Here is a 15,791-nt window from a genome sequence, read left to right as displayed (position 1 = left end):
GTTGCTTACACACGTTGATTTGCTAGGTAGTAAGTTGAGGATAAACGTGGTGTGCTATAATATTTGAATTACTATTACTTGGTGAATTAAGAGGGTAAATGAATACACCATGAAGTGTAGTTAAGAATGGCTTAAATGGGGTGCTACTAACATTTTTGAATTTGTTTAGGCATGGACCGAAATTCACCCACCATTTTGCACTGTATGACCTTGATTAATTATTGTATTACATTGCATGGTTTAAAATTTTTTTTTAGGTATTTAAATGCTATGTTAAATTTCTTGACTATATTATATCTAGATTAATTTATCCACACTTGTTTACATATTTTAATTTAAGCTTTAATTAAGTATTGAACCTAATAGGATTTATTTACTAACTTGACTCCAATTAATTTAATAAATTCTAAAACATTCTTTTTCTTTAAATTAAATTATTCCTTGACTTAGATTAAATTTAGGAATATTTTTCTTATTATTAATCTTATTTCTAATTTCCAAACTCCGGTCCGTCCCGCGTATTTAACTGAAAAGATAAAACTAAACTTTTACATTTAAAATAAATAGTTATGACTTGTCAAATATCAAAATGAATTAGACCCTTCACATATATATATATANATTTTTCTTATTATTAATCTTATTTCTAATTTCCAAACTCCGGTCCGTCCCGCGTATTTAACTGAAAAGATAAAACTAAACTTTTACATTTAAAATAAATAGTTATGACTTGTCAAATATCAAAATGAATTAGACCCTTCACATATATATATATATATATAAATCATTTTTAAATTTAAATATTAATAATTATGCATGGCTTATACGTAGTCTGATTTTCGGGTCGGTACATGCACACTCAGCCTCCCTTCAATGAGTCGTCAAACCAAGCTGAGTCACCGACATCGAATATCGACCACAGGTCAATCTCGCCCTCAAACCTTCCCAAACATGTCCAACTAGCCCCGAAATTACTTGAAGAGCAAATATGTTGTTGTTTTGGTTGCTTTTCCTCTTTGCTTTGTGTCATCCTTTTAGCAATATTAGTTTTAATTATTTCCAAGTAAGATGCATTGCTGAACGTGTTTCTATGTTAGAGCACTATACGTTTGGATCGTTTAAGCTGCTACTGTTTCTGGGATGTTAATCGTGGGTTTATATATGACGTATCTTGCTTCTGACATGAGTTGTCACAGTTTTTTTGCTTGGAAAATGTATGATACGATTGTAACAATCTTTGCATTTGAAGCAAGTTAATGCAAGATATATACATTTGGTTATACCCACCAACCATGACACTTGATTTCAATGCGGGTTAGTAATGCATACTCATTTTTTTTCAAGGTATTGATCCTTTGTGACATCCTTTTTAATATTTTTCAATAATATTAAGCACAAAGTACCAGTTGTTTTTAAGATAGTGCATATGCTTCTTCAGATGTAATGTACTTGTCATTATTAATGTAGCACATGAAATGAATGTATGTATCCTTCCTATTTTGTTTTATTAATGTGTCTACTTTCGTACGTATGATTTTTATAACTGGCACATGAGTCCTATTTTCCACCATAAAATGCGTTATTCTAGCATTTATGTAAATGAATGAACTTGATAATTATTACATGCATTTAAATTATCCAACTACCAAAAGATTTCATTTTGAAGAATCTTATTACTCCACGTTTCAAATCAATTTAACTCAAGTTTGACATTTGTGTTTTGACTGCCTTTAATGAGTTAGTTGTGATTACATATTCTCTATTTAAAGCTTACAAACGTAAGAGATGAAGTGCATAGAGGAGACCTAATATTATATTCAAATATCGTTCTTCCTCATCTACTTGAATTTGAGAATGAGTAAGAAAAAGAAACAAGCTTCTGATGATAGTGTTACAAGTAGTTGGAAATATCTATTGCCCAGTTACTGGAAAGAAGACTTCGGGTACGTTTATCTCACTTCAGACGACGAAATTGAGATTTTACCATCCCCTCCCAAACGCAAAAAATCCATTTGTGCCCAAGATGTAGCTGTTTCGTGTGCAGAGAGAAAATCTCATGTGATAACGAGAGGCTGACAGCAAAGAATGATGTGCTTCTACATGTTGAAACTGGTGGCTGTAGTCGGATGAAGACTTTGCATTGCACGGTGAGCGGTGTGGGTAACGAGTGCGATTTCAAAACAACTGATATCCAAAGCTCACAGTCTAGTTGCTCACCTGTGAAAAAAAATGGCTGAGAGTCTTGTTGGATATTTAATCTCATGGTGTGTGTGACCTTTTTTTTTTTCTTTTGTGGCTTCTCAACAATGTCTATATGTTATGGTAGATTGAAAGTTGACGTAAGTTTGCTGCGGTCCTTTTTGTGTATTTGTTGTAAAGCTTGTGGTAAAGGTTTGCACACACCTTATTAATGGTTAAGTACAAATGTATTTGCTATATTGTGTCATAAGAATTATTAATTATTAATGCGTTTTATTTTAGTACGTGTGAGTGCAATCTTCAATTTCTCATTTCTCACACAGTTGCTTATTCATCTTCCTGTTTTTTTATTTAAAATCTTTGAAACCACGTTGAGAAGCACAATTGTACGAAAACGGTACGTGGAAGCCTACAACTTGACTTTCAATTCGATTGTCCATGCACAGCGAAGGAATTCTTGTGCTATCAAACATGTCTGGTGCATATAAAAAACAAGTTACCAAATGGGTCATCAAAATACTGGTGAATCGTCATCAAAACATATATAGCATTAAAAGTTGTTTAATAAAAAGGCTGGCATCATATGGCCAATTACTTGTCGATAAGGCAAGCGTAAACCACGTGTAGGTGCATGGTGGGGATTATATTTAAATACATCTTCATCGCCAATCTCCATTCGTTTCCATTTCTCCTTTCGAATTGGTACAAAAGTTTAGATATAATATAAATAAATTTATTTTTATATCTTGGATGGATCATGTGTAGCGCACCCATTTTGCTAAAATAGTTGTTTATTCATGTTATATCATATTAAATATTTGATGATACCTATATCTCATATTATTTAATAAAAATTATGAAAGTTTATAATTGTTTATAAAGAGTCATTAAACTCATACAACAAATTTAGTTCAACAAATTGTAATTATGCATCTCTGACTCGACTCATGAAAAATATTATTTTTTAGTCTATATTCTACGTCTATTAATTCTCTTCATAACCCAACATCAATGTATAATTATAAGTATATCATATTTTTATGAAAATTTAGATCAAATATTGTTGATCTAAAAGCTGCACATATATTACTAGATACAAGTAATCTGAAAATTCTATGAACAAGACATTCACTTTCTGGAATACCATATAACATTTCTTCCCCAAATAAATCCATATACATGTGCCAACAAAGTGGAAGTCACATATCATGACGCAGCACAGTTATTTCAACATAGCAAAATACAAATATTTCAATACCACATGAACAAAAGGGGAAGGTAAAATAGAAAGCAACAAGATAATACGAACACAGCACTATCAATCAGTTTTAGTAATCCTTCGCACAAACGATAATTTTTCATCGTCGTGAAGGCTGAAGAACAATGCTAACTTCTTTGGTTTCTCTATCAATATCTCTGCTGCAATTTGCTTCTCACCCTTGCTTAGTCCAGGAATCTTTTGTAACACTTCCAGTACGTCCTTTGAAACAGGCATCGCGATCTCGTAGTCATGACTAAGACGCTTACCAAGATCAGCTATTGCCTCTTTTGTCATAGCAGTAAAGTTATTGATGGCATCAACAAAATAATTCTTCACCTTGTGTTGCTTGTTTTCGTTTATTTTTAGCTACCTTTTGGTTCTTCGATGCTGTGAAGGAGTTAGTATTTGCAACAGAATTAGACTCACCACCACCCTCCATGTTCAGAGGTATGTCTTCGAATCCTATATTCACGTCACCTCCTATGACATCCTCGATGTTTAGAACTTGTTGAACTGCAGTTAAGAAAGTTGATGTTCTCTCCCCTGTTGCACGATCAAATCCAAAAATTTCACACCAATCTGTATAATGTGGCCATGACTTGAATCGCCATGTTTTGACACTACTATCAATCTGTCAATTATATTTTAAATAAAAGAGATTCAGTTTTATAATTAAAATATCTTACACAAAATATATGTAATGTAAAATAAAAACGTAAACAAATAGTTTACGTTCAAGTAATCGTCACCTTAACAAATGCGTCCCACGTTTCATCTGATGCCTCGATCATTTTTTGTGTATCATTCCACCCCATTCCACTTCTACTCAACATGGTAACCAATGTGCCATGATTTTTTTTTCATACATGAATTTTCGAGTTGATATGTGGACAACCTCGTAAGTCGGTCCCTGGGAATATTTTCATTATTGCCTTCTCCAGAAAATTCAAGTAGCCACACTTGAAACCGTTCTCACTTTTCCATCCATTTGCAATTGCTTCTTTCAATGATTGTATCAATACTTCCTCCTCACGAGCACTCCACACCCGACGACTTTTTTCAGTTTTCTTCACCTTGTTACACATTGTACTGCTACATGTTCCAATGTCCATATTTACTTGTGTTCCTGTAGTACCTGCCAATAAGAAAATAATGACGAATTAAAGTAGCACATTGATTCATAGATTAAGAAGAAAATAACCATCTCCACAATGATAATAAAGAGAAAAATATAATGGCATAAATTTAGATCATGAATCACATAAAATATATACCCAACACTCGTGTCATCAGGAGTGCAACAACACAACTGTGATAACGACGAACAACTCTTGCTTGCAAGCAACACAACAAGTATTACAATACAGTTAAGTTTATGTTCTAGATTTGGTATGATACTTAATTATTATACATCGACATTGCAAGGTTATCTCTGCACAAATCCCAAGTTGGGGAAGACTCGATATTGTCAATAAATTCCTCTTCAGCAGCTTCTGTTGTGACATTAATTACTTCATCAACCCCTTCTAGTGGGTCTTCAGGCATTTCAAGACGGATGAAATTATGTAACAACATACATGCCAATATCATATGGTTTTGAACTTGCAAAGGATAAAATGTCGGACTCCGTAGTACTGCCCACCGTCTCTTTAATAGACCAAATGCTCTTTCAATTACATTACGTGCACGACAATGTTTTGAGTTGAAATATTCTTTGAAGTTTTGTGGACCTCTAACTCCAACTGCCCAGTCATCCATATGGTACCTTGTTCTCCTGTAAGGTGTTAAGAATCCATCGACGTTTGCATAACCATTATCACATAGATAGTACCATCCGGTAAAGTTTTGCCTAAGTTAGGAAAGATTTGGAATGAGCTACACACATGTTATAAGGTAGAAGTAACACAAAATTTAAAATATATAATTTGTGGTCCTTTCGTATTATGCACCAATTAACATGATAGAGTATTATAATGAAAAATAATTCACACCTCGCGGAACTTTTAGACCATCCTTGTGGGGCCCCTGGTCCGACATCTAATATTAATAATTATAAATGTAACAAATCAAATGATTGAATAAAATACATAATCAGTGGTTCACAACCGACATAAATATCGTTAAAATAATATAAAGATCTCAAATACTTGAAATATAAATTTTAACATGCCAAAATAAAGAAGTGAACCAAAGAATCAAACATCATCACATAGCTCCTAAGACCCGAGAATCCCACTCTAACTCGTATCTCCTCTCCTGGAGCTGGACTCTGGCATCCCAAGCCTCGCCTCACCTACCGTCAAGCACATGAAAACAAGAGGTAGCCGACGTGCCGGTGAGTATAAACCCAGTATGATACAATCAATAACATATGAGATTTAAAATGACAAATAGTTCATGTAATTTCATAAAGATGCAATATAATGCAATGCATGATCAGAAGCTGTGGGCTATCAATAAAGCTCAAGATCAAGTGAATCATCTGGTCATAGGGTACCCAAGGGAAGAGAATCCCCCAGCAACATCCACCGACTCATCCGCTCGGGGTGGGTTACTGTGTTCTACAATCCCAGGACTATGGTGCGCCTATAGAGAGTGTTCAGGCCATAGCAGCGACCTCCGCATACACTATGCCAACTCAACTATAGCCCCATACGTCCAACAAATCAATAAAACAAGGCGACCTCCGCCATATCAAATCTGAATCGACAAGTGGCTCAATATGCAATGTAACGATGCAAATCAATATCATCATCTCGATATCATATTAAACTCATCTCAAGACAACAATCATCATGAAATCACAAGTATTTCATCGAGCCATAGAATTTTCAATTTAAAATAAAAATGATACTTTTACCTCGTATGTTACCGACCGGAACATACCTTTCAAATATTACCAAAAGGAGATCGAAAGGTGTAGTCGAGAAGTCTTAAATCTTTGAAGTATACTATAACTCAAGAACTCGGTTCATTTATCAAAATAGAGCAGTTTCTGTACAAAATTCATAATTGATTCAATATTGATTCAAATCAAGATCCGCGAATTGGATATGCAAGAAAACTCAAAGCCCAACAATTGTTCTTCACAAAGTCTAGTCAAACAAAGTCGTTTATCCATTTGTTCATAATCTGAAACATACAACATCATTCTCACGAATTCTGCGTCAACACATTTCTAGCACACTTTATTATTTTGAGCATAACTTCCTCAAAATCCAATGGAATCAAGCCAATTTGTTATCATTTCGAAGATAACACAATGCTCTATAACTTTTATTCGAACATCAAATTCAGAATCCCAACCGATTAATACCAGAATTTGAATAAACATAAGGCATGTATACAAATCTGCACTAACTCAGAATTCCATACTAGTTTTAGTAAAAATTACACATCTCTCTCATTTCTTCATGGAATTGAGTGATTCAAGAACCAAATCGAAGCTAACTCAATGCTCTACAAGTTGGATGAAGACCATAACATCAAAATCAAAATATAACCGTCCCATATACCCGAAATACAGTAGGCATAAAAACTGATCTTGCACAAAAACAAGAAACCATGCTCATATTCATTTTAAATTAAAACGACTCAATTACAACATCTTCAACATCTTAATATCTCAAATATCAACTCAAATATCAATTCTAAACTTCAACCCATTTCTAAACTTGAATAAAAATGGAAAATACTTACATCCTCGTGAAGACTGTGATGAGAGGATCGCAAATCTAGCTTTATTTCATATTTTTACTTGAGCAATCTCCCATAAAATAAAGAAGGAATTTCGAAAATGGAAGGGAAGAAGGTTTCGATGGAGGAGAAATGATTGGAGGAGGTGAAAGTTGCCTTAAATATTGATTTTTCGCGTCTGTAGCGCCGCAGCGCCAAATTCCCGAACTATCAGCGCCTAGGCGCCACTATTCAAGCGCCGCAGCGTGTGAATAGTAACTCGTGAACAGTAACTTCTTTTTTTAAAAAAAAAAAAATAAGGCATTTCAATTTCTCCACTCTAAAAATAGATTTCGTCCTCGAAATCAAATCATCAATTTCAAGTCTACGATATGATGATCAATACCGAAAATAGAAGCATACTTCATTTGAATAACTCTGGATATTTATGTCTCATTTTTTCTTCAAATTCCCAAGTTGCCTCCTCGACACCATGTCTGTTCCACTGTACTTTAATCAACGATTTCAATTTATTTCTGAGTTGCTTATCTTTTCTATCTAGAATTTTAATCGGTCTCTCAATATAGTTCAAAGTCTGATCTAACTCAACCTCGTCAGGTAGAAGTACATGAGAAGGATCTGGATGATATTTCCTCAACATAGACACATGAAAAACATCATGAACACCTGATAATGCAGGAGGAAGAGCTAATCTATAAGCCAAATCACCAACACGTTCTAAAATTTCATACGGACCTACAAATCTTGGTGATAATTTTCCTTTCTTTCCAAATCTAACTGTACCACGGAAAGGAGATATTTTCAGAAAAACTCTGTCACCTTTCTCAAAAATTAATGGTCGTCTCCTGATGTTCGCATACTTAGCCTGCCTATCCTGAGCAGCTCGCATACGACTCTGAAACAATTTCACCTTCTCTGTCATATCTCTTATCATATCAGGTCTTACAATTGGTGCTTCAAATAAATCGTCCCAATACAAAGGAGATCGACACTTCCTGCCATATAGTGCTTCAAATGGTGACATTCCAATGCTCACTTGATAACTGTTGTTATATGAAAACTCGACAAGTGGTAACGAATCCTGCCAACCAATACCGAAATCCATCACTACAGCTCTTAGCATATCTTCTAATGTCTGAGTAGTACGTTCTGACTGTCTGTCTATCTGAGGATGATATGCTGTACTCCAATGCAAACGAGTACCAAGGCCTCTTGTAAACTCTGCCAAAAATGAGAGGAAAACCTAGGATCACGATCTGATACAAGGGACTTAGGCACACCATGCAATCACAATACTTCTCTGATGTACAATCTAGCCATCTGATCATGCCTATATGTCATCTGATAAGGAATGAAAAACGAAGACTTGGTTAATCTGTCAACGATAACCCAAATGCATCGCAACCCCTCGACGACCTCGGCAATTTCATGACAAAGTCCATGGTGATATGGTCCCACTTCCATTCTGGAACCTTAAGGCTATGCAGAAGACCTCCTGGTCGCTTCCTTTTTGCTTTCACTTGTTGACAATTCAAACATCGAGATACAAATTCTGCTATGTCAGATTTCATTCTTTTCCACCAAAATTGTTTCTTCAAGTCATTGTACATCTTTTTACGTCAAGGGTGTACACTAAACTTACTGCAATGAGCATCACACAAAATCTGTATCTTCAATTTTGAAATATTAGGAACTACAATACGATCATTCACAAACAAAATACCATCAGTATTGACCTGAAATTCTGACCGATGTCCTGATCTGACGAGTTCAACTGATTTCTTAATGCTTTGATCTATCCTTTGGGCCTCTTTAATTTTTACAAACAACTCTGGCTCCGCCTGAATCACAAATACTCTTACAGGTTGAGTATCTACCACAAAATCCAAACCAGAAAGACAACAGTCTTCTACTAGATCAGATACACTGCTAGTGATCAAGGACATACTGCATACTTTTCTGCTCAAAGCATCGGCTGCTGCATTAGACTTGCCTGGATAATATTTTATTTCGCAATCATGATAGTCTTTTAACAAGTCTAACCAACGTCTCTGTCTCATGTTCAGCACCGTTTGTGAAAAGAGGTATTTCAAACTCTTATGATTAGTGAATATCTCAAATGTCTCCCCATACAAGTAGTGACGCCAAATCTTTAGAGCAAAAACCACTGCTGCTAGTTCCAAGTCATGTACTGGGTATTTAGACTCATGTGACTTCAACTGTCGTGAAGCATATGCAACAACACGACCATGCTGCATTAATACACAACCCAGTCCTTGATGTGAAGCATCATTGTGCACTGTAAATCCTCCTACACCTGATGGAATAGTCAGAACTGGAGCACTAGTCAATCTCTTTTTAAGTTCAACAAAACTAGCCTCACATGCCTGAGACCTAATAAATGGTGCATTCTTTTGTGTCAGCTGGGTAATTGGCCTCGCAATCTTTGAGAATCTTTCAATAAATCTGCGATAATATCCTGCCAAACCCATAAACTACGGACCTCAGGAACTGATGTCGGTCTAGACCAATTGATGACTGCCTCAACTTTACTCGGATCAACAGATATACCAGCACTCGAAATCACATGTCCAAGAAAAACCACTCTATCCAACCAAAAATCGCATTTGGATAATTTAGCATACAACTTTTCAGTTCTCAAAATCTGCAAAACAGCTCTCAAGTGCTCGGCATACTCAAATTCAGATTTTGAATAAATAAGAATATCATCAATGAAGATCACAACAAATTGATCTATATACCGTTGAAACACACGGCTCATCAAATCCATAAATACCGCAGGTGCATTGGTCAACCCAAAAGGCATTACCAAAAATTCAAAATGCCCATACCTGGTACGAAAAGCAGTCTTAGGCACATCTGCCTCTCTAACTCTTAACTGATGATATCCAGATCTTAAATCAATCTTAGAATATACTGAAGAACCCTGCAACTGGTCAAAGAGATCATCAATCCTTGGTAAAGGATACTTATTCTTTACTGTGACTTTATTCAATTGTCTATAATCGACACAAAGCCTCATAGACCCGTCTTTCTTCTTCACGAATAAAACCGGAGTACCCCAAGGTGAAACACTTGGTCTTATATATCCTTTAGCCAATAAATCCTCAAGCTGTTCCTTTAGTTCCTTCAGTTCAATTGGCGCCATCCTATAAGGAGCTCTAGAAATAGGCTGTGTACCTGGCATCAACTCAATGTTGAACTCAATCTCTCGGACTGGAGGAAATCCTGGAATTTCATCTGGAAATACCAAGTATGCAGTCAAAATAAGACATCTCCAACACAATACAATCAAGCTCAATGACATTATCCTCATAACGAAATTCACAACCACTTATCATTTCTGCTGACCTCATCACTTTGCCCAGTGGAGTAGAAATAGATAATGTAGATGATAATGGCATAGAATGCAGTGAAATGCAATAAGACAAAGTGCTCAGCTATGAAAGTATGTGATGCACCAGTATCGATCAAAACATAAGCAGGATAACCTGAGAGAAAACAATTACCTGCAATGACATTATCTGGAGCATTATGTGCCTCATCCTCAGTGAGTGCAAAAACTCGGGCCTGTTGTCTAGGTGGTTGTCCTACCCCGTGGCTACCACTCTGTTTGTTCTGATCTGACCGGTTTGACTGCTGATAAGAATGAACTGTTGGGGTCTGGCGGTTCTGGTGAGGTGTCCGTCTCGATGATTCCCCGCTCTGAGATATATCACTGCCACGATTAGGACACACTCGAGCATAGTGTCCCACCTGATTACACAAGTGGCAAGCTCCTGAGACTCCTCTACACTGATCGGTATAATGTCTACCACCACATTGACCACAATTCGAGCCTGAATAACCAGTGCTCTGAACTGAACCAGACTGTCTCGATCCACTAGAACTCGAAAAATTACTGCCATGCCTCTTAAATTGTTTCCCTCTAGCCCTAAACTGCTCCCTTATGTTGCCACTGTTACCGCTACTATTACCCTGCCTGAACTGCTGTCGATTCTGTGGCTGTTGGGGTCGTTGCATATACTGAGAACCTCTCTGCCTAATGATTCCGATTTCAGCTCCTTTGGCTCGATCAAGAGCCTCAGCAAAAGTGTTAGGCTTTCCAGTATTAACCAGGGTAAAGATATCAGAATTAAGACCATTTATGAAGTGATCGGCCTTAGCTTCTTCATCAGATGCTACATGAGGAGCAAATCTCAGTAAATTTGAGAACTTAGCGACATAGTCCTCAAAATTCAGATTTCTCTACTTCAAATTTGCAAACTCGGCTCCCCTATCTTTCCTGTATGATGTTGGAAAGAAACGCTGATAAAATTCAGATTTAAAGATATCCCAGGTAACAATCGTACCTCGACTCTCTAAAGCTTTCTTGGTCATGATCCACCAACTTTTAGCAACATCCAATAAATGATGAACAACTAACTTGATTCTACGATCATCTGGATACTCAAGAGATTCAAATAATTTGTCCATATTCTCCAACCAGTTCTCACACTCTAATGCATTCTCCGTAACCTTCAACTTCGGTGGGTGCAAAGACTGAAATCTGGCTAACAGTATCTCCATCGGAGTGTGAGTTATATCCATCTGAGTATGAGTAGCACTGCCCTGATCTTGTGCCACTGGTATGTTCTGTCTAGGTCTACCACGACCTCTACCTCGAGTAGCCATGTCTGATATACAATATATCAAACACATATAAAATCACAATATCATAATCATCTCAATCTTGTATCAATCATCTCTGGCTCTCGAGACTCAATAATCTCAAAAATCTCAAATAAAGCTCAACAATATAATATCTCAATTGTAATCATGTATTTCACAGTATGGCCCAATGAAAATGCTAGCAAATATATCATATGATCAAGCAATTCGAACTGACTCGATTTACCCTGTTCCCAAATATCATATGCTCTAATACCACCTAATGTGGGGCCCCGGGTCTTACATATAATATTAATTATTATAAATGTAACAAATCAAATGATTGAGTAAAATACATAATCAGTGGTTCACCAACCAACATAAATATCGTTAAAATAATTTAAAGATCTCAAATACTTGAAATATAAATTTTAACATGCCAAAATAAAGTAGTGAACCAAAGAAATCCAACATCATCACATAGCTCCTAAGACCCGAGAATCCCACTCTAACTCGTATTTCCTCTCCTGGAGCTGGACTCTGGCATCCCAAGCCTCGCCTCACCTACCGTCAAGCACATGAAAACAAGAGGTAGCCGACGTGCCGGTGGGTATAAACCCAGTATGATACAATCAATAACATATGAGATTTAAAATGACAAATAGTTCATATAATTTCATAAAGATGCAATATAATGCAATGCATGATCAGAAGCTGTGGGCTATCAATAAATCTCAAGATCAAGTGAATCATCTGGTCATAGGGTACCCAAGGGAAGAGAATCCCCCAGCAACATCCACCGACTCATCCGCTCGGGGTGGGTTGCTGTGTTCTACATTCCCAGGACTATGGTGCGCCTATAAAGAGTGTTCAGGCCATAGCAGCGACCTCCGCATACACTATGCCAACTCAACTATAGCCCCATACGTCCAACAAATCAATAAAGCAAGGCGACCTCCGCCATATCAAATCTGAATCGACAAGTGGCTCAATATGCAATGTAACGATGCAAATCAATATCATCATCTCGATATCATATTAAACTCATCTCAAGACAACAATCATCATCAAATCACAAGTATTTCATCGAGCCATAGAATTTTCAATTTAAAATAAAAATGATACTTTTACCTCGTATGTTACCGACCGTAACATACCTTTCAAATATTAACAAAAGGAGATCAAAAGGTGTAGTCGAGAAGTCTTGAATCTTTGAAGTATACTATAACTCAAGAACTCGGTTCATTTATCAAAATAGAGCAGTTTCTGTTCAAAATTGATAATTAATTCAATATTGATTCAAATCAAGATCCGCGAATTGGATATGCAAGAAAACTCAAATCCCAACAATTGTTCTTCACAAAGTCTTGTCAAACAAAGTCGTTTACCCATTTGTTCATAATCTGAAACATACAACATCATTCTCAAGAATTATGCGTCAATAAATTTCTGGCACACTTTATTATTGTTAGCATAACTTCCTCAATATCCAATGGAATCAAGCCAATTTGTTATCATTTCGAAGATAAGACAATGCTCTATAACTTTCATATAAACATAAGGCATGTACACAAATCTGCACTAACTTTGAATTCCATACCAGTTTTAGTAAAAATTACATATCTCACTCATTTCTTCATGGAATTGAGTGATTTAAGAACCAAATCGAAGCTAGCTTAATGTTCTACAAGTTTGATGAAGACCATAACATCAAAATCCAATTATAACCGTCCCATATACCCTAAATACAGTAGGCATAAAAACTGATCTTGCACAAAAACAAGAAACCATGCTCATATCCATTTTAAATTCAAACGACTCAATTACAACATCTTCAACATCTTAATATCTCAAATATCAACTCAAATATCAATTCTAAACTTCAACCCATTTCCAAACTTGAATAAAAATGGAAAATACTTACATCTTCGTGAAGCCCGTGATGAGAGGATCACAAATCTAGCTTTATTTCATATTTTTACTTGAGCAATCTCCCATAAAATAAGGAAGAAATTTCGAAAATGTAAGGGAAGAAGGTTTCGATGGAGGAGAAAGAGGATAAATGATTGGAGAAGGTGAAAGTTGACTTAAATATTGATTTTTCGCGTCTGTAACGCTGCAGCGCAATTTTCTTGCGCCTCAGCGCCAAATTCCCGAACTATCAGCGTATAGGTGCCACTATTCATGCGCCACAGCGCGTGAATAGTAACTCGTGAACAGTAACTTTTTTTAAAAAAAAAAATTTTATTTTATTTTTTTAAAATAAGGCATTACAATCCTCTCGGTGAATTGCATCTCTAAGAACCCTAGCATCTACCGCCGATCTTTCCCACCCTGTTAGTGCTTAAATAAAATCATGTTACGGTCGCACACTGCCAATACGTTAACAACTGTTGTTCCTTTCTTTGTTCTGTATCTTGGCTTGTCTTTATTAGGTACTTGAACATTGACGTAGGTATCGTCCGATGCTCCAAGACAACCCTACAAAGTTTGTGAAAATACACGACGACAATTCAGATAGATAACGACACTGGCTGTAGTTTGAAAACAGAGAAAAGGACCTGTAGGGACCAAGTGTTTAGTAAATGTTTATATCATTGTACCTTGAAAATTTTCCAAGCTTCGTTCGAGCAGTCTTCGGTCACTGGATCTGGCTTCACGAGAAGTAACGGGTGTAGTTTCAAAACACATCTTAGCACTTGGTGGAAATGAGCGCTGACAGTATGCACACTACGTAGGTAGTCATGGCCAATTACCCTATTTTTCTTGTGATGTGCTAAAATAGACAAAAACATGGCAACCTTTTCCTCAACTCGTACATACCTAGATTCCACTAGGCCACCGACATGGGTTAGGAGATAGCATAGACGTGCAAATGCATTACGAGTCATTCGCAAATTAACAATAAATTGGACATCTCCTATGTCAATGATCCTACATAAGTGGTTCACTTGAGCATTTATTCTTTCAGGATCATCATGCCTTACACATCTTCTATGTGTCCTACCCTTTTTTTTAGTTAAAAATTTGGCGTAGTAACGTGACACAATGGTCAGGAACACAAAGGAAGCTATAAGAATTTGTTGCAACACTAGCAACTCTTGTGTGTATCCATCTTCTTCACCCATGACACATAGATGTCTCTGTCACGTCATAAATTTTGTAGATAATACATATGAATGTCCAAATCTGAGTAATCATGCAGTAACATATTGAAAAAGTCGAAGTACACATCTGCAGTAATGAAAATCTAAACAGACCGTCGAGGTTAAGGATGGGGAACATAAGAAATAACACCACTGGTTGGAGATTGATGATGCAGAAGATTAAGAAAAAAAATACAGAAAAATAAGAAAAGGTTGCAAGTGGGAGCATGGACTTTGAATTCAAGACAAATATATCACAAACAAACAAAAAACAAGAACAAATCGTAGCTTTGACAGTAGGTTTTTCCTGTAAAATTTTAGATGCTCACCTCTACTTTTGAAGAGAAATTGTGTATTTCGACAACGCCTTCTTCAAAAGCGTCTCGCTCGGTCAACCCTGTTCTCAGAAAGCGATTGAAACTTCTTCTTGGCTCACAGTTTTTATACTTCTTTTTCCCCATTCTTTCTTATGCCGCAGCTTTCTCGTTCCCGAAAGACCTTCCTCATGTAGGGTTCTTTCTTTATTTTAATATGTTTATTTTTAACTCAGTACAATTAATGAGGGCAGTATGGGGAAATTAATTGAAAATCAAGAACACTGTACAAGCCGTGAGAACACATCTCAAGTGGGTGGTGTGATATCTTGTACTAAGATTTCAATATTTAATATCGGGCCTATGGACATGTTATATTTATAAATAAGTCAAAGGAACAAGGGATGAGAGCGTATGTGTGATCTTATCCTTCTCTCATCCACCGAGACAAACAGGGCCATGTGATTAACAATAAATTTTAGGGCCTTACATAATTTGATCCCA

The 15,791-nt window shown here is 36.3% G+C and overlaps 1 long non-coding RNA gene across 3 annotated transcripts; it reads right to left on the bottom strand.

The window, feature by feature from the left end:
* Positions 1-3,314: 3,314 nt before the first annotated feature.
* On the bottom strand, positions 3,315-15,479 carry LOC140976712 (uncharacterized). Of its 3 annotated transcripts, none has more exons than XR_012175302.1 (3): positions 15,303-15,479; positions 4,210-4,595; positions 3,315-4,091 (listed from the first exon to the last, which is right to left on the bottom strand). It is a non-coding gene; the product is annotated as an uncharacterized lncRNA (long non-coding RNA). The 3 variants fall into 3 exon arrangements; XR_012175303.1 differs by lacking the exon at positions 15,303-15,479 and adding an exon at positions 4,872-5,284; XR_012175301.1 differs by lacking the exon at positions 15,303-15,479 and having other exon boundaries at positions 4,210-5,284.
* Positions 15,480-15,791: the final 312 nt, after the last annotated feature.

The sequence above is a fragment of the Primulina huaijiensis genome, chromosome 5 (genome assembly GCF_012295235.1).
Source record: "Primulina huaijiensis isolate GDHJ02 chromosome 5, ASM1229523v2, whole genome shotgun sequence".
Lineage (NCBI taxonomy): Eukaryota > Viridiplantae > Streptophyta > Magnoliopsida > Lamiales > Gesneriaceae > Primulina > Primulina huaijiensis.
This window is presented reverse-complemented; position numbering and strand designations above follow the sequence as displayed.